Source organism: Camelus dromedarius, chromosome X (genome assembly GCF_036321535.1).
Source record: "Camelus dromedarius isolate mCamDro1 chromosome X, mCamDro1.pat, whole genome shotgun sequence".
Lineage (NCBI taxonomy): Eukaryota > Metazoa > Chordata > Mammalia > Artiodactyla > Camelidae > Camelus > Camelus dromedarius.
In genome coordinates this window covers 44,811,985-44,836,400 of record NC_087472.1, presented here as the reverse complement: position 1 = coordinate 44,836,400, position 24,416 = coordinate 44,811,985, and the positions used below count along the sequence as shown (strand labels likewise).

The 24,416-nt window shown below is 33.5% G+C and overlaps 1 protein-coding gene across 5 annotated transcripts in view; it reads left to right on the top strand.

The window, feature by feature from the left end:
- Nucleotides 1–24,416, top strand: part of PCDH11X (protocadherin 11 X-linked) — a 590,766-nt gene that overhangs the window by 158,735 nt on the left and 407,615 nt on the right. The gene's annotated exons all lie outside the window — the stretch shown is intronic.

Below are 24,416 nucleotides of genomic sequence, written 5' to 3'. Positions count from 1 at the left end.
CATTCCTCTATCCCTTTCATTCTGATGTTGAACCTATCCATAGAGTTTTTTATTTCAATTATTTTATTTTTCAGTTCTAGGGTTTCCATTGGCTCTTTTTCGTATCTTCTTGTTTTTTTCTCACTCAAGTGCAGATATTTCTGCTTCTTGGTACGATAAGCGATTTTTCAATTGAAATTTGGACACTTTAAGTATTATATTATGAGACTCTGGATTTTATGTAAAATTTCTGTTTTAGCAAGCCTCATCTGACACCATCCAGTCCCCTACTCAGCCTCCGCTGACCCTCACTGAGCGCAAGGGTTACTACTGGGTGGGGTGAGGAGTCTCTTTCCCCCACTAGGTCTCTGCTGATACCATCCTCCTTGGGAGAGGCAGAGTTGCCTAACTGCTACTCTCTAAGTGGTCTTCACTAACACTGAGGGAGGCTGGCCTCCTTCCTGTTGTGCAGTGCTGAGACCTGGTCTTCTCTGGCACCGCCTACTCCAGTGAGGAGGGAGAGGAGCATCTTGTTACTGCTGGGTGTGGAGGGAATAAATCGAGGTTCCCCACTCTGCCTCTGTGGACATCCGAGGGGTGGGGGTGATTCCTTGTTACTGCTACGGTGAGGTGGGAGTTCTGGCTCTCCGCTAATCCTCCACTGATGCCACACTGGCTGGGAGGGGTAGGAGTGACTCATTACTGCCCTCGTGTAGTCTTCTCTGAAATCTCTCTGGGAAAATAACAAGGGGGTGGTAGAGGGATGGGATGGCGGGGAGAGTAGATAAAGCCCCTTGTTACAACCTGGCAAAGGGGGAAAACTAGGGTCTCCACTAATAATAGGAATGGAACCATATTTTTCTGTATTTCTTGACAGCTCAAGTCAAGAGGTTGTTGTCTAATGTTTTCTTTCTTGCTAGACTGTCCATTTCCAGGACTTTTGGTTACTAGAAGCAGGCTTTTGATGGGACTTTTTTTTTTTTTTTCGTCTGTGTCTCTTGGTGTTTGCAGGATACTGACTTCTCCAGCACACAGTCTGGATACCATGAGGCAAGAAGAAAACCCAGGGGCCTCACCACCATGTCTTCTTTGGGGTTCTGAGGTCCCTGGCCACTCATCTGCCCTCTTTCCAACTTTCAGACTCTCCTTATGTTTATTTTATACACAGTGTTCAGTGTTTTTAGCTGTAGTTAGCAGAAACAATATGGAAAATAATATCTACTTTATCTTTTGATTATATCTTTTTTGTGTGATATAACAAATGTTCAGCGCCCAAGTCCATTAATACACTGTGGTTGCAGCATGATATTTAATTCCACTATTGCTTTTCATTTATTTCCAGCGACACTTTTTATAAAAGAATTGTTTCCCCTTATCTATTATTTGATTGCCTAGTGGTACAAGTCATATAAGAAAAGCAAGATAAATGCATGATTCTTTAGCTCTACTTACCAGTTTCTAAGATAATGAATTGATTCTGTCATCCCCAAAGAGAGACCAGGTGGATTATTTTCATATCATTATGAATTTATAGATTTAAACATATTTGATGTGTTTCATTTCATTATAATACTTATCCTTATTGGTGCTCAAATTGTCCAAATTTGGGCCAGTGAGCACCTCTTCAGTTTGGCTCCAGAGTCCTTTTGACAAGATCCTAATAATCTTGACAGCTATTTGCAATCTGGTAAGAGAAAATGTTCAAGGACCACCTTGTCTATCTCCTGCCTTAGATCTTGAATCTGTCATTAGTGTAAGAGGGCCTCTTTTATTTTAGTGAGTAATATTTTGAAACCATAATCTAGGTGCTAAGGATCTTCATTGCTACTGGTTGGGTCATTCATTAGGCCTTTCCAGCGGACAGAGATATGAAATGTGTGTGTATACATATATACCCAGATATATATGTGTGTGTGTGTGTGTGTATATATATATATATATATATATATATATTTAAAGATAAAACACTTCATAGATGTACACTGATCCTTCAAATTCGGGACTACAAGATTTTTAATATAATATCTGCTGTATTATATTTGTACCTTCTTTCTTTCAGAGCCATAATCCTGGTTCTCAAGGACATAAGGTATGAAAAAATCAGAAGTCTGTGATTATCATTTGCTCATCCTATATATTACACCTAAAATGGTTTCAGAAAAATGACATACACACTAACATGATTACTATCACCACTGAAAAAAGTTAAAAATATTTTTGGCTCTGCTCCCTCATTGTGCACTCCCTTAAAAAATGTTGTACTATATCTATATTGATATGGTACATAAATATACTTGCTACATTATTTTTTAGTCCTAATTTAGTCTTCATCTTACATGTTTATTTCTTAGTACTAGTGTCTACTTTTTAAGTCTCTCTGGTCATTTTGGTTGTTTGAAGCTTATCCTCCAGTGGAATCTTGGCTCATTCATGTTTGAAACAATATTCCTGAGTTCTTTCATATGGATAAACATAATTTATGTTTTTTAATAGTTGTAAGTCAGTTATACTGTATTTAAAATCACTATATCCTCCATTTCCTTCTGGCATAGTTACTACTGAAAGCTCTTATGGTAGTACATTTCATTCCCTAACAAGCCACTCTCTTAGGTGTTTAGAGATTTTTTTTCTCTTCTCTGCTAATTCTAGTAATTTTTAAAGAAAACATGATGGTGTTGGTCATTCTGGGCTGACATTTTCAGGCATGAGGTGTCATGGCGTGTTCTTTCAATATGTAGCTTCAATTTTTTTGTTCAGTTTCAATTTGTTCTGTTCCTTTGGTCTGATTTTCTTCCTCAATGAGTCCTATTATTTGCCTGTTAGATCTTCTTTACCTGCTTTCAATAACTGACCCTTTCTATGAAGCCATTATCATCTGTTTTTAAAATTCTTTGTTTTTCCTCCATTTGACATTTAATTATCTCATATTTATTTTCCTGTTTCTCTAATTTTGAAGGAACATTTTTGAAATGAATTCTTCTATTTCTAATTTTTTCTGGAATTCTGTCACCTTATCTTTTTTTTACAATTTATGTCTGCTTTATATTGTTTTTTCATGTCATATGATTTTCTTCATGTCTTTCAGCTCATTTTTAAATTGTAAGCTGTAGATTTAATCCATTTTTTGTGAACTGTAGGAATGCTATTCTGTGCCTTATTTTCTTTTGTCATAATAACTTTGTATGAGGTTTACCTCAATAATATTTGATTGTTCATTCTTATGTAGAATTATTAGATTTCTTGAACTGTTAGATGGAGTAGATAGGGTAGCCTACCTTTACAAGTAGCTATAACTTCACAGAGCTCCTTTTTCTGTTGTTGTGTTAAAAAAATGATGGCTTCCTTTCAGAGATATCATAGTATTCTTTCCCTTCCCAACTTTACCTGGACCTTCTCTTTCCTTTGTCACTATTGTCCCTATCCTGCTCAATCTTGATTCCACTCTCAGAAGTTTTGACTCAGTGTAGGGCCTTGTCTCTGCAGTCACAAATGCTGGCCTCTCACACCCACTCACTAAGGCTAAACCCTTATCAACTCCAGTTGCTCTCTCAACTTTGTTCACTGTGCTTTCCAGTGAATACTTCTCTGCTATTTTGGGGTTCTCCTGTTTTCAGGTCCATCAGCTGCCCTATTGCTTCTTCTGCTTCTTCCTACACAGACCTTGATAACATGCTGGTTTTGTAATAGTTGGTGATTTTTCCTCAACCCCTTTTATTTTGAGAATCATGAGAATACCTTGTCACTTAGTTCAGTTATAAATATTGTCCCTGGTTTTGTTTGTTTGTTTGTTTGTTTTGTTTTGCAATCTAGTTGCTCTGTTTTTCTATGGGGATTCTGGAAGTTTCAATAACTGCCACCACCACCACCTTCTCAGCATCATCCTCTATTAAACTTACTCTGTGCTCAGAGGTTGAGAAATATTATCTTGTTTTGGTTTCACACTAACTTTATGGAGCAAGTATTATTATTATCTCTATATTATTAGGTTAGGTAACAGATTGAGTGATTTAAACAACAGCACAGTTAGCTAATAAATGGTGGAACAAGGACTCATCTCAGGTCTGGCCAACGTTAAACTCCATGCTTTTAATTTTATAGAGACTGCTCCTTTACTGGTACAAATAGAGATGTAGTTTGGGTTAGAACTCCTGAGCAATAACTTATGTTTTTCATTAATTAATTTATGCATGCCTCAAACATTTAATGAATATATCATATGCTAGATATAAGGCTTAGCCCTGAAAATGTTAAAGTGAAAAATAGTGGTGGAGCCTTTGTTATCAAGAAGCAATAGAAATCACTAAATCAGAGGTGACATTGGTCATGTAAAAGTTGTACCAGTGTTCATTTGCAGGAATAAGTAAACATTTTGCAAACCAGCTTAGATCTGTTTGCAAAGATGAACATACTGAGTACACCAAGGTGAAATTTATTGAAGTTTATAGTCTTTTCGGATTAACAAGTTTGCCAGGACTATGGTCTTGCTAATTAGTTTCACAATGTGATATGTTAACAGTAGAATGGTTTATATTTTATGAAAAGTAATTTTGAACAAATATTGCCTAGTGCTTTTAGCACTCAAACAGAAATTGAAACAGTGTATCTTCTATTAACTTTTTCCCCACCTATAAAGACTGTGATTTATTTCAAAGATTAGAGAAAAGTTGCTATGGCTACCACTGTTTTGAATTATCTTTTTATAAATGGGAAGCTGCAGGTTAAATGAATAATATACATATTTTTAAAAACTTTATACTATGAAGTCTGCTAAAATTCAGATTACAATCTTGGCTTTTCTCTCCTCTTCTTTGAGAAAAGGAGGTGTGTGTGCAGGGCGGGGGAGGGGGGATGCCAGTACATTAAAGTTGTGTTCCTGTGAAGTGATAAACGTAAAGTTGATGGAATTAGAAAAACCTAATTTTCCTCAGGACCTGAAAATCTGCAGGAAGATTGACAAAACTGCTTTAACAAGGCTTCTTTCAGGGAAATATAAAGAAATAGGCCTATTAGGGTCTTCATCCCTTCTCCTTTCTGGTAATTAGTCTGACTTCATTTACACTTATTATTAATATCAAGAATACATTTTTCTGTTACTGTGCTTATTCAGTGTATACTGATCCCCTATAATGTTTTGCCAATTATTGTATGATGTTTTTTACTTTAGTTTTTATTATTGAAGCTAGCAGAATATGAACACAGCCTTCTATGTCTATAACTACCTCTTCTATTCTTTATTTTAGAATTTTTGATTTAGGATATGTTTAAATTTAAGCGGGAAGGGTTTAGCTCAGTGGTAGAGTACATGCTTAGCATGCACAAGGTCCTGTGTTTAATCTCCAGTACCTCCATTAAAAAAAAAGTATATATATAGACATAATTACCTCCCCCCAAAAAACATATTTTTTAAAAAGTAAAAAAAAAGAAAAAAATTTAACTATTATTTTACTATTGGAGACTTGTCTCAAAGATATTAACCCTTATTAAACATAGAAAAAATATGAACTAAGGCTGTTGAAAGCCTCAGAGTATATGATACGTTTATGTGAGGTAAAGTAAAATTACAAACAGCTGAACTTTCAAAATGTTATAATTTTAACAAATGTCTACTAGAGGGAAAAAGCTTTTGCATAAAGGACTATGAAATTTATGTTTATACCTTAGGTACCTCTTGATGTAGAAGAATGTCTTGTCTAATTTTAATGCTTAGATTGTAAGCAGAAACTCTGCCTTAATATGCGTTAAGACAGCCCATTTTAAACCCATGTCTACTGTTCCCAGAATATTCCACATAAAACAACTAGCTTTTCCCATTACCTTTTTTTATCAGGATTGCCTAAACAAAAAGACTAACAACCAATATAAACAGAAAAAATAGAATGTTTGTGTGTATGTATATGTGTATGTTTGTATGATTGTTGTGTTTATTATATAGACCCAATACATTGATTAATATATCACATATGCTATTAACAATAGCCAGAAGTTGGAAACAATCCAAAAGTCCATCAACTGATGGATGGATAAGCAAAAAGTGGCTTGTCCATACAATGGAATTTTACTCAGTCATAAAACAGAAATGAAGTTCTTATACGTGCTACAATATGGATGTACCTTGAAAACATTATGCCATGTGAAAGAAACCAGTCAGAAAAGCCTATGTATTATATGATTCTATTTATATGAAACAGAATGTATAGTGAAATCCATAAAGAAAAAAGCAGATTAGTGGTTGCCGGTGGCTTGGAGGATGAAGGAATGAGGAATGATGGCTTAATAGATACAGGGTTTCCACTTGGGATGAGGAGAAAGTTCTGAAACTAGGTAGTGGTGATGGCTGCACAACATTGCAAATGTATTGGATATCACTGACATATGTACTTTATAATGGTAACTTGATGTTATGTGTATTTCACCGAAATAAAAGTATATAATATGCATACTGTATACTTACTGTGTATACTGTCATGCGTTAGAATGGACACTCATAAGGAGCAGAGGCCACTGACATACTGCATTTCAATCTTACTTCAATTACAGAATATGTATGATTTAAATGATTTTATAATTATTTTGTTCTATCATCTCTATTATTGTTTCTGTATTGCTATAGCGATATATGTTTATACTGTAAAAGTCTCACACAGTTCTACTGTATCTTAACTCTAGTTTTCATCCATTCAGACTAATCATTTCTTTATGGTATGTATCATAACATTTTGAGTATGTGTGTGTGTGTGCACGCGTGTGTGCACTTATTTATTTATTTATATTTGTATTATCATTTAACATAATTGTTTCCTTTCCAACTAAATTATAAGTATCTTGAGGATCAGGGTTTGAATGTTTGATTTTTTTTGTTTTATCTCCATGCCTAATACAGTACTGATCATTTAATATGTATCAGTAAATCCGTTGCCTGATGGATATCACATTTCAGTAAAAGAATAATGCAGTAACACTTCAGTTAACTGGCATGCTGGTGACTATGGTATTTTGATTAATTAGTTTTTCATTTAATGGTTTCCACCATTTTACGCAATGCAGTTCTTTAAGATGTGATATCCTCCTAATAGAATATCAAATACCAAAACATTCAATTCTGTGTATTGATATTTGCTTAAACTATTAATTATCTTTTTTGGGGGAAACAACTGTGTTTCTCATGAAACTTAGCAATCGGCTTAGAAAGAGGCCACATAGAAATATACAACTTTGCTATTAAAAATATTACATACACAAATATATGTATGTATATGTATAACTGGGACATTGTGCTGTACACCAGAAATTGACACATTGTAATTGACTGTACTTCAATAAATATATATATATATGTAAGTGTTACACACAAAGTGTAAAATTAGAAGAAAAACAAATATTTAGTCCAAAATTCACATAGTTTAGAAGCGTAGAGAGAACAGAGCTTCATAAAAGACCACAGCTTCAAACATTTTACTTGAGGAATATAAAGCTAGCACTAGTTCTACCTGAAGACAGAGAGATTAGGAGGTATTCATGGAATCAAATGGGTAGACATGTGACCCATTTTTGATCATTGAGATTTCATTGCTAGTATTGATTCACATAATCAAATAGGGCCTATCTTTCTCTCTTATTATTTCTTTTTTTTTTTTTTTCATCCCTACCTAAGCTGCGTGTTCTTGGATTAAGGCTCTGTAGGCGTAGCAGCCTTGCTCTCTGCTTCAAAGTAAGCAGGTTTAAAGTGACAGCATTGAAATAGAGATTTAATTGTTTTTTTTTTAAAGTCTAACATTGGCTCTGGTTCTTCCAGCTAGAGAGCAAATCCTAAGCTTATGACTGAAAAACATGAGGCAGTTAACAGGCAAATAGGTTCTACCCTCCCCAGGTAAGAAAATAATGATTCTGTCTGATAAGGGCTGGAGCATACATAGGGTACTCTGAAGTTCTACTCCTTAATTAATGTGAATGCCTCAGTTAACTAGAACCCAGTCCCCTGGCATCTCGGCAAATCCACATACAAAAAATGTGTTTTAGTTAACTGAGGTATTACTGCATGCAATGAAATAAAAAGGTATTTTATTTGTTCAGTTCTATTATATTTAAAGTTATATTTTGAGTCTTATTCCTAATTAATATGTTCATTTTCCTTTTTATACATTTTGTATATAAGTATACTTTTGTACTTAGTGGACTGAGTACACACTATTACATGAATGACACAGGCAGTTGTACTGATCAAAAGTAAAGTATATTTACAGATAAATCAACACCAATGTGTCCTCTTTAGATAATAGGTGAACATGAACAAAACTCTGACTAGTCTATTTTATCGGTATATCTCTGATGCTTAGGCACTGATACAAAAAAAGAACAAACAAACCCAAAACAAAACAGGCAAGCTAATCCCACCAATAATTTATTTTCCACAAGTCATAATTTTAGCCAAATGTGAATACACTAAATATAACTGTGTTTATGGATAAGGAGTAAATGTTCTATTTCTTTTTTACTAACTATATTAACAATTCTAAATTTACTCCCATTATTAAGATTGGACATGGTTATGATTGGATTTCCCTTCAAAAGAAATATTCTAGCTCTATTCTCCTACCTTCCAGGTAAGAATAATGGAAATAGTAAAATGCAATTGTTACTTGCAAAAATTATGCAGACTATTTTGTGGTCCAGTTCTAAAATTATTAAGAGCATAATTTTATGTCTTTGAGCTTCAATGTTTTTAACGAGGTATTCTATCCTAAAGCTTAAATATACTAATAAGCCACAAAATGGCATAGAATAAGACCACTGTTAAGGAAATCTTGAAATAATAAAAAGTATGTGGCTTCTTGTCTATGATATAAGAGGCAATGCCATCATCAATGCCAAGAATAAAATGGAAGATTTTTAATATTGATTTATTTTTGCCTCAATATATTCTATTCATTTTGCTCCTATCTTCATGTGAATAATTCTGATGTAGTTATTGTTAATCATTTACTACAAACTTAAAGTTTTCCACAAAAGTTAGATTATTTTCTGCATGTAATTAATTATATATTTTAGATTGAAAATATTTATTTCTCTCTCACTAGTAATATTATGGAATTTTTTTTATAGAAAAACAATTTTTGAAAGCTATAATTTTACCAAAATTTTAATAATATTTAATAGTATTTAGACTAATTTTTTCAATATCTACTTTTAAAAAAACTATATTTTGTGATGGGATTATGTTACAAAATTATCAGAAACTTTTCCCATTGATCTTTTATGAAGGATGTAAAATAAAATGAAGTGATGATCTAATTACAAGCAATGTCTAAGTATTTCAATATTTTAAATATACTAGTATCTTGGAATTTCTCACAAAAGAATACTATGATAGGAACGTGTTTTAAAAGTGATGAAAAATAACATTTTCTTCCATCAAAATAAACAAATAGCTACTTAAAAGGGATTGGGCAAAAAAAAATATTCTTGCAAATTATCAACTTTCACTTAAAACAGAAAACATATAAGTTGCTTTAATACCCAAATGTAAATTGGCCTTCATATTTTGAACATTGAAACCAACTTACAGAGATTTGTCAAAACATATGTCATCTGGTGATCACTGAAATATCTTAAGTGATCATATCTCCTATTTCACTTTTTACTTATTCTGTGCCTACATACATAGCCAATAACATGATGGTCCCCTCCCCAGATATGTTGTAAATTCATCACAATGATTGGTATACCGATACCACTTTACGATCCCAAAGTGTTCTGTCATTACCTCATTAATTCATGATCCACACATTTTTCCACAGGTACTGAAAGGTTTGGTTTTATTTGTGTTCAAATATTTGGTAAAATAACCCTACAAGGTTGACATATACAGATCTGATCTCTTTTTTAGATGAATACTGAGGAAGTCACACGTTAGTGAAAAGCCAACAGTTACTATTTTTATCCAGGATCCTAGTTTCACAGTATATCACTTAACTAACTTAATATAACTTGTGCTTCAATCTGGTGAAGACAAATGTTTCTGAAAACAAATGTATTCTTACTTAACTTGCTCAATCAACCTCCTTTTAAGAGGCAAATCTAATACATGAAATATACAGTAGAAGGGGAAGTTTATGGTCTTAAAGGATTTTACAACCTGAAGAAAGTATAAACTCTACATACCAAAAATTATTTTCTGAAAAAAGTTTTAGTTGATATCATTCCCCATTTTCATACCTACTAGCATAACTGTTTAATGTATAAGTTATATTACAAAGATAGGTAGGTGATAGAGAGAGAGAGAGATAATGATGGAGGAAATTTGATAGATAGATGGTAGATAGAGAAAAATTTATTGATAAAACAGGAAAAACAATGCTACTTAGTCTTTAGAATTAGCACTAGAAGGGATTCTAAAAATCATTTAGGGAAAATCATAGTCTTAGAGATGAAGCCACTAAAACTCAGAGAATAACAGTGACTTGTCCAAAGTCCAAAATCTTGTTAGCTGTAAAGCCAGCCTTAGAATCTAGGCCTACGGAGTCTTGGTCAAATATTTACCCCATGCAGTAATTCTGATACATTTTAAAGTCACCTTAGTGACTCTTCTAATACCTAAGAGGGAATTCTTGTTTTTCATGATAGCTTTAAAAAGGCAATCTTGACATACGTGGTCTTTACAACCTAATAGGTAAATCTAGCCTATATCCTTTTTACTCCCCAAACTTCAGACACAACTTGATTCTTTGCTGTATGTGAAAATAATGAATTGGCGGTGAATACATCCAACAGCTGTGTGTTCATAAAGACCGTGTGTTATTTTTGCTTAGTATACTAATGTTTTGATGTGCTGCTGAGTGCCTTGTCTTTGGGAGACAGTAAAATGGCAGCTGGTTATACCCTAGAAGACCTTTCACTAAAGAAATTCCAGCTGTGAATATATGATACTTCCTTAAATGGGCAAAGAGAAGTTATCCCATATGTAAAATTGTTCTGCACATCTGTACTGCTTTAGAAACCATATTCTCTTGGCTTCTATAACAAGTTGTTTTTCTCTTGAAAATAAAATGTAGAAAACTGAATTTGTACAAAATGTTTTTAAATAATTTGAGTGAAGGATTTAAAAATCACTTTCTGCAAATTTGGTCTTCTTGAAAAATATAAATTTATACCAAGACTTAAACAGAGCCAAGTACAATCAGTGTTAAGACAAGTAGTTAAATTAGTATATGCCTTGCTTTCTAAAATTCCTGCTTAAAATCAGTTGTGGGCTTAAAAAGGTAAACCTGGGATAGGTCCACAGTTCCATCAGGAAAAATTGTCTAGACTTAATGAAAACGTTATATGGCATCTCTTTAATAGAAAATAGATATTTAAACTTTATGCAAAATAGTTGGTATTTACATTTTACCAGGTTATGAATTGTATGGATACCAATACAGCCATAAAATGTAGCCAAATGGGGGGAGGGTATAGCTCAAGTGGTAGAGCACGTGCTTAGCATGCATGAGGTCCTGGGTTCAATCCCCAGTGCCTCCAGTAAATAAATAAATAAAACTAATTACCTCCCCCAACAAAATATAAAAGAACTAAAAAAATAATTTCTTTTAGAAAAGCAGTCAAATGGTTAGGCTGAGGCAACTGTAGCTATTTGGCATCTATTTGTCTCATTTTTTTTTTATTGAAATATAGTCAGTTTCCCAATGTTGTGTCAATTTCTGGTGTACAGCACAATGCTTCAGTCATACATATACATACATATATTCCTTTTCATATTCTTTTTCATCTTTCTGTCTCATTACTATTTGCTGCTAGAGCTGATGAGAAGTGTTGAAAGGGGTTTACCATATAAATGACTGGAGAAAGATGATCTGAAAACATTATGCATTAGTTGAGTCTCAACCTCAAATTATATTAAAGTTTGTTTTTCAAGTATTTATTCAATAAATATGTCTCAATAAAACTGTGTAGATTTATTTTGATTTTTAAATAATAATAATTTAAGAAGTTAGTTAAAAGAATGAATACATCAGTGTTAATACCTTGATGGAATTACAAATGAAATTATAATTAATGTTGTGCATCACCAAGTAAGACATTATTATAAAGGTAATGTTACCAGTGTTTAAACAAATTTACTAGTATGTCCAGAGTCCAAAATGCTATTGCCTTCATAGCAGTCATCTAGAAATACAATCTCAAATGAAATATTCCAAAAGTGGTACAAGCAATAAACGCCTCCTTGTGAGTAATGAATATAGCTTCTCAAGATAATTACTCAGAAATGGCATTTACTCAGAGATGTACATTCTGGTAAGTTTGTTAACAACTAGTTATATCAGTGTATAGCCATGCCTCATTCAGTATCTGTGTTGTTTGTGCAGAAGCACACACACATGGGGGAAATTTTATTTCCCGTCCCATCAGAAATGAAATACCTCATTTCCTGTCTTCCAATTCCACTCTGCTTTTATTCACAATCTCACATGTGCGAGAAAGGACCTCTTAACTGTAAATCTGGGATTGGCCAACTATGATTCCTGAGCTACATCCAGCCTGCCTGTGAGTGAAGAATTGTTTTTACTTTTTAAAAAAAGTGGGAAAAAAATCAGAAGAAGAATAAAGTTTCGTGGTGTGTGGCAATTGTATGAAATTCAAATTGCAGTGTATGTAAGTAAAGTTTTATTGGAACACAGCCACATTCGTTTTTATGTTGTCTGTGGCTGCTTCCACAATATGATGGCAGAGCTGAGTGGTTGCAACAGAAACCATATGGTCCACAAAGCTTAAATTATTTGCTATCTATCCCTTTAGGGGAAAAAAAATGTTGACTTTGGCTATAAATTATCCACTTAGGAAAATAGAACGTGAGGGTAACAGAGGGGATATGTTTCCCCTCTGGACTCAAGGAATCCTCATTATCCAGGCTTGAGATAAAACTGTATGAGTTTAACAAGTGATATGAATGAAGCAAAATAATATCTTTGTGGCTTTCCCTTGGGACATGGAGGAAGACTACTTTCCTAATTTTAGGCATTAAACCACTGTGAGCGTATGTTTCCAAATACTTTGGTTCTTACATCAAACATTACATAGGGTAGAGAGCATGGGTCGAAAGAGGAAAAGACAGCTTGCGATTCCACCCTATTGCTTGGTTTCTTCTTCATCCTTCATGTGAAGGGGAGAAGTTGTATCGGCTTCAAGACGAGTGTGATTATTACCTGGTGGTCCTGTTCCCTGAAGTCACCAAGGAACACTTCTAGGCTCAGAGGGGAAAATTGTTTCCTCTTGGAATTTAGCCTGTTTGAGCAACCTCTGCCCTTTATTTCATAGAAATGTGGCTGTGATGGTATTTATTTTACACAACATCAGGGTCATATATTGCCATTCTTGTAACTATATTTAGTCTTTTGTTGAGGAATAGGCTCTTATTTTTTTATATATATATATATATTTATTGAAGTACAGTGAGTTTACAATGTTGTGTCAGTTTCTGGTGTACAGCACGATGCTTCAGTCATACATGAACATACATATATTCGTTTTCATGTTCTTTTTCACTATAAGTTACTACAAGTTATTGAATATAGTTCCCTGTGCTATACAGTATAAACTTGTGGAATAGGCTCTTAATTTCTTTCTTGTCCTAAAATCACTGGGTGTGAGTATATCCACATGATACACAAATATATTCACACACACAGAGTACACATATATGTGTGAGCATATATATAATATGTGTTATTTGCATATTACATTTATGCATGTATGTGTCCCCATGATCGTGTCATTGCCATAGCAACATCATGGTATGATCTAATAAAATTTAGCTTTCTTAGTTCATTGGAATACAGTCACCAAGGGGCTTGTTGATCTGTATAAGAAAACTCCTAATTGGTATCTAAATGCCCTCACAGTAGCTAAATTTCCACCTCCTAGCTGTAGAGAAGCCAAATGATATAGAGCATAGAGGGCCAAAGTCATTTTCACTGATTGCTTCTTAGTTGAAGGATAAGAAATGTGCAGAACAAGTTAAATAGCCCTAGGGACTGTGTGTATTATCGCCAAGAAAGACAGAAATGTGAGTCGTAAATTAGGTTTATTAGATCTTGTATATGGTGCAGCAAGAGAAGCATGAAAGTGATACCATATCACTCCTCTTTTCCTTCATCCATGAATATTAGATTTATCAATTATGCTTAGTGGTTAGTCCATGCATGAAACAGGCATTATAAAATCCATATAATCCTATAATATAGCTGCAAAAATATAGTTAAGTATCTGACACTCACTTATATAAACCAAACTATAATATTCCAGAGGGAACTGGCTTAACATGCAGTGTTTCAGCCAGGCGATGAGATCTAAGTTATTGTCATCAAGGTGTATGTGACCATTTCAGTGACGCTGAATTGCAAGAAAGCCTACTATATAATTTTCTTACCATCTGAACAATGCATTTTTAATAGTTAGCATTTTTTTTTGCTTAAAATTATAGGCCCTCACCATTTAATTTCACTTTCCCTCTTACAGTTTGTCATAGATGAGTCCTGACTGTGCTGTCTCTCGCTCATTAAATTCCTTAATAGTTCTTCTACCAGCTTTCCTGTCATCCAGCTTTCCCCCTCCAGTCTAACTACAGACTTTTTTAAATATTATTATTTAATTATCTCACAGCGTCTAGTGTAAAGCTCTCTGCACAGTTAGTGCCATCAAAAGCTTATTAACTAATTAAGAGAAACAAAAGTAAATGTTAACATTTATTTAAAGATCACAGTGAGGGAAGGCTCTGAAAATTGGCAGAAACTTCTCCAAAGCTTCTCTATGGGTTCCATTACATCTCTCATACTCTGGAAGAGAGGGCCAGCAAGGATTAAGGCCAACTTGGAATTTTGATCTTTGTTTTGAAGCTTCCCACTTGTGACTTGAAGTCAGACCTAGAATTGCTGAGACAACCTTTTCTCACCACCTTCACTATTTGTACCCCGGCCTGAGCAACAGGTATCTCCCACCTAAATTATTTAAATAATCTCTACAATCGTCTCCTTTCTTTCCCATTTGTTTTCTTCCCCACACTCTATTCTCAAAAGAGCCTCTGGAGAGAGAATCTGGAAAAGGAAGCCAACTCTACCAAATCTTCCTTCAAGTTAGCAGTGTGAGTCACTTCTATTTTGCTTCACCTCCTACTACTTTCTCCCTCATTCAAACTAGACTCTGGTCTTCTCTACGAATTATCATGTATGACTTCTTTTTCACATTTCCTTTTTTTTTTTTTTTTTTTTTTTAACTCCGTGAAGCTGAAATACTCACGAATCACTGTCTACTTTGTTGTCCTCTGAATAGTTTGCATAGGACTCAAAAGGTATAAACACTGGTACAAAGGAAAATCAAAACCCAGGAAGAGCAACAAGAATCTGCCTTTTCTCTCCTTTGGAGATTTTTTTGCTTAAACTACAAATTATGGCAGGTTGGAATAGGGGGCTCAATGAGGCATTGTGAGCATCCTACACACACTGTTGGTTTTGACATTTTCTTGTCTCCTTGGTTGGCCAGAGGGTACCATTGAAAATGATTGCTTCAGTGCCTGAAAGAGTTAATGTAGCTTCCAGAAATGATTACACTCCCCAGGAGTAACTCATGCATTAGGAGAATCTGGCTTAGTTTGTTGGTGAAATGGGCATCTGCCATAGGACAGGACAGGAAAGACTACTGATTAAAGGAGACTTCAGTGACTGTGCCTTCAGAGAGTGCTCACAGTGCAAATGTCCTGATTACAAAGTGCTTAAAGATTATATTCAAAGTCCAATGTGCCTTTTATCATCCCCTCCCACAGCTAATTAAATGACTATAATAAACATATGCTCAGATCTTCCCCCCATTACTTTCAACTGCCTTTCCACCTCAGTTCGCTGTCTGACTACCCATCTCCACTTCACTTCGGGCAGTCAAGTGAGGCTGAAATTTCTCCCTCTCTGTAGTTAAAATCTAAAATATGTGACATCATCAGAAATTGGAAGAGATCAGGCATTTATAATGGATATGAGATTGGGGGACTGCCTATATCACTCAGCTTCTTTTGTCATAATTTTCCCAAATCCACCATATTTCAGGGATTACTGTATCTATGTCCTTTAGGTTACCAATTCAATCTGACTTTAGACGAGTTATTCTTTAGACTTATTGTAGCATATGCTATTTCAGGAATCTGCTTTGAAAAGAAGTAGGGGAGAAGGAGTACATTTCAAAACTGTTACTGCCTTTAGGTAGCATTAAATGTTTCTGAAAATCAAGAGAAATATTTTGATTTTCAAAAATATTCCTTAATGAACATTTAATTTGTTATCGTTTTTCCTGGTAACACCTTATTTTATCACCTATTACATAAAGAAAAATCTTACCTGATTTTTTTTCCATTTCACACTGGGGTCCTGATTAACACTGAAAAATCACACCAATAAGACACTAAGAGGTACAATAAGCAGATTTTAACCCTATAGCATTTCTAAATTGTAATTATTTTATATTTTTACAGTGTTTTCTGGTGGGGCAAAGATTTCACCAAAGACTAATGCGTTTTGAAAATGATGGAACAGTTCCTTTTTCGATAGTTTCAGAATTTTGCCATTAAGGCAAAGCTATGGTTCAGTATTTTGAATGTTTTAGGAGTTACTGCTTATGTTCTCGGTCATTTCAAAAAATGACACTTTGAAAAGTAGACCTATTCATATAGTAGCCTGCAAAATAGAAAACTTAAGTTATTTTCTTATACAACCACTTTACTGGTACTGTTTTATGATAAGATCATTTTTCTCTTTCTGCTTTGATATTTTGTCTTATAAGAATCCAATGCAAACCATAACATAATTTGTTTATATATACAGACAGGGTTTTAAACAGTGCAGGATTTCTGCTTCTTCCTAAGTTTTCACATTACAAAATGGCAATGTAAGGTGACATGTTTTGGTAGTTAGACAGCAAAGGAGTAAATGATTTCAGGCTCTATTCCTTGGACTTCAATTGATTTTAATATATCATGTATGTATTTTGCAGGTGTAAAAGGGGGAATGAGTAATATGCAAATAACCAGCATTATAATTAAAAAAAAACTCTTCACTCATTTGATCTTGATCCCACAATGATTAAAAAAATCAACTTTAATAAATATGATGTAATTCTAAAGCAAATAGTTTATCTGAATTAGTAATAATTTATTTTAAATTCAAATATGTGATAACATGACGATTCCTATGTTATCCATTAAACTTTAATGTTCAAAATTAAGAAACACTGTCTATAAATAGCCTATAATAACTTAAAATATTACATTATTCATTAAATATTAAATTATTAAATTATTAAATTAAAATATACTATGGAGTAGGGTGCTGTCACATTCTTTGCTGAATGATCAGAATTTTTCTCTTGGATAAATTATCCACTAAACATATCTACTTTTATTAAATACATGTATGTTAGTGGAAAATTAATCTGTAATAAATATACCTTTCTGAAGATTTCTATATAGAAAATAACATACAACTCAGATTAAAACACATAACTTATAAGAGTTATCATTTCTGAGTACAAAGCTTTTGACAAATACTATATTATTTTCTTCTAATGAACACCTACCATAGGCTTCTACAGTAACAGGCATACACTGATTTTCTATCAATGAAACATATTCTGCTATTGAGTAGCTGTTTTCACATGCAGATATATCTGAAGAAAGACTGTGGTTCAGGAAGCTGTACAGTTTTTGCTCATTTTTCTAATAGCACATTTCAGGGATTTTCAATTTATTATATCATTGTGCATGACCTACATATAAGTATGCATTTTTTACATATTAGATATTTTATATCATTATTGAAGAAAGATGGTATAGCTTTCTTTTTGAAAGGGCTAATACTTGTATATTAATACATATATAGTTAAAAAGTAAGGGAGTATACTATTTTTCAGAAATTAAATATCATCTCTGGTATATCAGCACATAAGAACAACAGTGCTTAAATAGACAAATCATTTCTTTAACACATTTTACTCCTACTGGCTTTTTGTTCAGTGAAGTTGCATTGCAATTTCTGCAATTAGTGGCTATTGCTCTATTTGTTTCCCTGCCAGTGCAAGTATGTAATGGTTGGGTAAAATATAGAGGACTGGGGTATAAATCATTGAATCTATGCACAGCTGAGGGCCTAAAAAATCTCTAGCAGATTGTCTGAGTTGTTATCTCATAAGGTCCATAATTTCTAAGATATTTCAAAGCTTGTGTTTAGGAAGGAACATTTTTTCCCAAATAGATATACTGATATTCTCTTAGTCCTTCATCAGAGTACTAAATGATCTTTTCCTCTCAAGCTTTCATGGGCCATTGGTCCAGAGTGATAGACCTAAAACCTGGAGCTAGGAAAAGAAAATTAATATATGCAGAATGAAAATCCCTCTGCTGCTATAATTTATAAGCAAATGTTCTCTGTATGAAAAAAAAAGCTTCACAAAAATAGCAGGTTGTCAATTATCAGTCAAAATGACGTATAATCCCCACAGAAGTTCAATCATATACAAATCCTAATATAAAATTTTAATTTGCCTTTCAATGGTTTGGGCTTCACTGACAAACATACTACCACAGACATAACTTTCTTGAGGTTTAAAATAGCAGCATCAATGTATTAGGTATTTATAATCTTGTATTTATAGATGATTGATAGAGTTAATGAGAAAAATCCCACTTACTTAAAATCTTGCAAGGCTGAAATACCCAGTAAAGTATTTGTTCAACTTGTCAATTTAATATAAGTATGTTGTTGAAATTCCTCAGGATAGAGCCTAGTTGCCTGGCAATGGATTGTAGTGGAATGCATTTAAAGTTCATTGACATGGGAAGGATGTAATTTATTCAAATCCCCCACTTATTAAATCAGGATTTGACTTTTTAAAATATTTATTTTTTCCAACTAATGAAATGGACTTGAAAAGAATTAGCCAAATCTCTGTAGAATTGTGACAGAGTAATTCTGATGAGTATGTTGTCTATGAAAGTTTTCACTGACAGGAGCTGAAGGCTGAGTTGAGATGAATATATTTTACTGTTGTTTAGAGGATTTGTTTTTGTTTTGATTTATTTTCCAGGAAGAAATGTAATTCTATATGCTTTATAATCTTGCCAACACCTCCCTTTCCAGATAAATAATGAGACCATATATCTGTATATTTAATGGGCATATATAGTAAAAAAAAAAAAGTTCACAAAGGGACTCAGATTTCTTAATACATAACTAATGATGTAGGGAATAGAAGGCCAGTATTTTCCATGGCTTTATTATATTGGTAAGTAGACATAGGCTTTTAAAGCATAAATATGTAACAATCAAAAATACGTAGAATTCTGGCATCTAACTTTGAGTTTGCGTTTACCCACCTTATAATTTTGATTACACGAGTTTTTGTTGTATTTGTTGTTGTTGTTGCTGTTGTTGTTATTCTTTGCATATAGGTTATCCACCTGCCCACAGCCATGTTTGCATCTATTCTCTCATGGTGTCAAATCTTAAACCTTTAGTGTGTTTCTTAGAAACCTATGGTCAAGACCAGAGTGGTGAATTCTTTTTATTAAGAGAAATGTCTTGTGACTTAGTTAAGAGTTATCATTACAATATTTTCTGATTAATATAAGTACAATGGAGCTGAAAGTCAAAGCATCAGGTAGGAAAATGAGTTATTTGGGGGCTCCGTTATTTGCATCAAATAGTGTGTATGATCTGTAACCACATCTACATGGTCATGTGTTCTCAGTCCTCTCCTACCCGTTATTTCTCTCACTGAATTACAGAAGGGATTCCTAGGGAGAAAACTACATGATCCCTAAGTTCATATTTAGCAATAACCAAGAAAGATAAGCTTTAAATGAAATCTTGCTAAAAGCTGATAGTGCTTTTTCAAAAATGACAATACTGCCTGTTTTCTTGATCCTCGTGCTCTAACAATGAATTAGGCGCAGATACTTATTTCAATGAGTTCACAGTGTCTGAAGCGCTGGAGAATATAAATATGAGTTACACCTGGTGCCTGCCCTTAGGAAATTCATAGTCAAATTAGGGGATATAAGACATATAAGCCAATAATTATAAATGGAGGGAGAAACTGATTGATTCCAGAAAGGAGACTGAGAGTCAGCCATGGGAGACCAGAGGAAGGAAAGATCTATTCAGGCAAGAGAAGGATTTCTAGGGCAGGTGGCACTTGAGCAGGTTGTTGACAGATGAAGTTTAGAGATGTGGGTCATCAGGGGAAAGGTGTTTTAAAACTAATAACAGAACTATTAAAGGCACAAACACAGGACATTTCTGGTGTGCACTGATGTACGTCGATTAGTTTTGTTTTGTTGGGTCAAATGTATGAAATAGAGTTGCTGGAAGAAAATTAGAAATGTTAGCTTTAGGTCTTGGATGTTACGTAAAGGAGCTCTGTTGACATTTATAATTTGGGGGTTGGAGAGTCAGAACTTTACTTCAGGAGGTTTATTTTGGCAGGAGTATGAATGAAATATCTGCCCTTAATATGCTTCCCTGTATCTGTAACCACAGCTACTAAAGTTATTCTGACTGCTTGTAAGAGTAATAAGATTATCTTTGTAATGGTATCTTACATTTTAATGGGTTTTTTTGGACACGTTGTCTCTTTTGCATGACATTATCCTACGTTATAATATGAAATATAAAGCTCTAGAAAACAGACTAAAGTGATTATAGTTATAAAAATACTGTACAATTTGTATTTGGAGATAATTTCCTTTGCATTTCAGTGTTCTCCTGTTTTCTTATATTCCTTGATCTCTATAGTCCATGTGTGTCACCTGGAAAATCTGGGATTCCACCTCGGCCATTGTCTTTGTGTCTTGATTGATCACGTTCTTTACAAATAGACTGAGTCACTACTGGGCCTCTGGGTTGATACAGCCTCCAGCTTTTTTGTTCATCAGTACATTTAAGATGATTCTGTGCTTTACGTACTTTAACTTTGGCTCTTTGTTTAGTTATATTTTCACTTGGTCTGGGGTATGATGTGATTGTGCTGTATATTAAAAGCTGATATGGGACGTAGTGTAACCTAAACAGAGTATATTCATGTCTTACACTTCCAGGTAAGGTAGAGAAAGGGGAATAATATTTTCTCTTCTGTTATTGTTTCTATGAAGTCAGAATAAATAACTTTCCCCATCTTCTCATCTTTCACACAGAAATTTGAAATCCATTGTGGTAAGAAGAATACAGAGACAGATTTTTGGAAGTCTAATTTAGGAACATTCACACAATATATTTTGAAGCAGTTAGAAAAGAAGGTTTTAACAGGCCCGAAAAAAGCAAGCATTATCCAGCTCAATGAATTGTCAAAATCAAAGTGGATATATCCACAGAAGCTACAGTGGGCTACACACTCCTTTTGTAGATGAACCTTAAGTGCAAGATGAATGGATTCATCACATTCAGATGCATGGGAGGGAACAGAATATTTGTTGACTACTTTTTTTCAGGTCAGGCTAAAGTAATATCATCCCTATCAATATCAGATGTTGATTCTTGCCTAGTTATATACTGTGCCATGAAAGTCTTCAAATGTAGGACTTTCACGGTTCAGGAGAAACGACTGATAGTCTAACTTACTGAGGTTTGGAGGAGTCATATGCACATCTGAGAACACATCGTTTCAAAAGATAATTATTGCTTACAAAGTGATATGAAACTTTTATTTTCAGGACAAAAATATTTTTCTCTCTTCCCCAATAGCTATTTTCTCACTTTGGCCACGTTCAAAGGGTTCTTTCTCTCAAATACTCATTCCTTACAATTTTGAGACTACAGGACTTCTATTTTATATGATACAACTTGAATGAAACAAAAAAGCTCTTTCTTGGGAGTGAGAGAACAAGCTATCCAGTTTTGATGAATAAATTCAAGGCACTCAATATTTATGAGCCAGGTACTAATTACCAAACAATTCAAAGCTTAGTTATATTAGGTACTAAAAAAAGAATATTCCTTCTTTTTGTGTGGCTTTTTGCACAAAGAAGCTAAATGTGGCAAAAGGTCTGAAATTTTTGGTTAAAAATAATACTTTTTTTCCTTGAAAGTGCCACGTGAAAATATCTATTAGAAAATAAATTCATTTTATGGCATTAACCATCATAATTTCACATTGAATGCAGTTTTAAAGGATCTTCTGTGAAATTTAAGGGGATTTACAGTAATTCAAGTTTCTGTTAAAGCAATAGTGAAGTGAACCTTTAAAGGATTCAAGCTCCATTCATAGTTGGAAAAGGCCAATATCTGTAGAGAAATATGTTTTTATTAAAAATAAATAGATCACAAACATTTTATATTTACTCAAATGATTGTTTCTTTCCATATCTGTTGTAATATTTTCCATAATTTATTATACAAAATTACTAATTTTAGCACAATTGAAAAATATTTTATTTATCATGTCAAGTTTATCCTAGCACCAATGACTATTGGTAGGATTTAATTTCCAAATTTAACCAAAAATTGGCATTAAAATACAGATCTTATTGATACATACATGCCAAAGTTTTGATGACCCAGAAACACACATTGACTCATTTTCTCTTTTCCAGTTACTTATACAACCTTAAGTGTTATAGCTATAATAAATAAAATTGTCTTTCCTTCCTCGGAAAGCCCAAATTCATACCTCAAGAAAAATATTTTCATAGCATACAACAAGATATTGATATGAATTAAGTTTTCTTTTCTCTTGTACTGCTTATCATTTTATTGGCATAAATTTGGAAGAAGGTAGAATGATTTCCCAGCATAAAATTCAGTCTACTGGAATTATGTTCGTATGCTTTGTGCATTTATTAAGTATTCACTATAGAAAACACTGTATCTACAGTTTGTTTTTGAAAAGTATGGACTCTGGGTTTGAATTCTTGTTCTTTGATGCTTTCTAGGTGTGTGATCTGGGATAAGTCAATGTATCATTCTGTGCCTCAGTTTCCTCAGCCTTTTAAATGGAGTTATTAATAATACTACTTTATTTACCATAAAGGGTAGTTAACCTAAGTACCAGGAAAGTAGGTTGTAAACCCTTCAGGTGTAAGGCTTATGGCATATGTATCTTTATACATCCAGTACTTAGGAGAGTACCTATTAGATATGGTAAGCAAATAATAAATATTTTGAAGGAAAATAAATGTTCCATTGCATGTTAGAAGTCAATTATAATTCCCTTACCATTTCTGGCTCAAATTCTATGTTGGACCAAGTTTGATGGTTCACATGCTAATGCAAGAAATATTTGTTGAAAGATCTCCATAACACGGCATCCCCTTTTTCTCTGTTTGTATCAACACCATTAGATGACATTCTTTTTTTTATACAATCATAAATACATACATACATACATACATACATACAATTTTTGATACAATCAATGTTCAAGAGTTTATACATACAAATGTCTATAGCATGAAAATTAGCACTCTACAATTTGATAGAACCAAATCATTGGTTAAAGGATGGACGAATGGAGGGATAAACGGGTGAATGGAAGGCTAGACAACTAGATGCAAAATATGGAATATAGTTTGGAAACATTACTACCCACTCAGTTCCAAACACTATACCAGTAAGATACTTTTTTCATTTCTTCCCTTTTCCTTTATCAGCATCTGACAAATCTTTCTGTCCTAATATCTCTCTCTTTTCTACATCCTCAGTGTTGGTTTACAATTATCATTGCCCCTCTTCACTACTAAAAATTGGATAGTTAAAATTGTTGTTAAACATTTCATGTTAAAAGGCATTGGTGCTTAAGAAGAGAAAATGTTTATGATTGTGTTAAGAGAAATGCCCAGAAATGATTTCAAGCACAATATGCTCTCAATTCCAAGCTGCTGGAAATGCACCTATATATTAATTAGGTATTTAATATTTATGGTTAGAAACAAAATATTAATTGTAGAGACACATGTATGTGTGTAGATGACATTCTTATTTTTACTTTACCAGTAACAATGCAATGCAAAATACGCAAATCTGCATTCCTTTCTCTAGCCATATAGGAAGATGTGAGGGTGTATGGGATTTCATTCTTAAGATTGTACAAAATTCGTTGGTCTCAATAAATCCCTAAAGCATCGGATGGCTGTTAGGGTAAGAGTTTCTAAAACTAAAAGATATTAAAATTTGCTAAGAAATTAGAGAGAGCCTGAGTAAATAACTCTAAGCATTCTAGTGAATAATCAAAAGAGCACGTTTGCTAGTGCTGATAATTGCACAAATCTGAACATACAAAAAGCCAATGAATTATACATTTTAAAAAGCGAACTTTATGGCCTTTTTCTTATCTCAATAAATCTGTTAAAATACTCATGCAATCATTTTAAAACTGTAAACTCTATTCTGAACATTTTCAATTCAAGCTCTCATAAT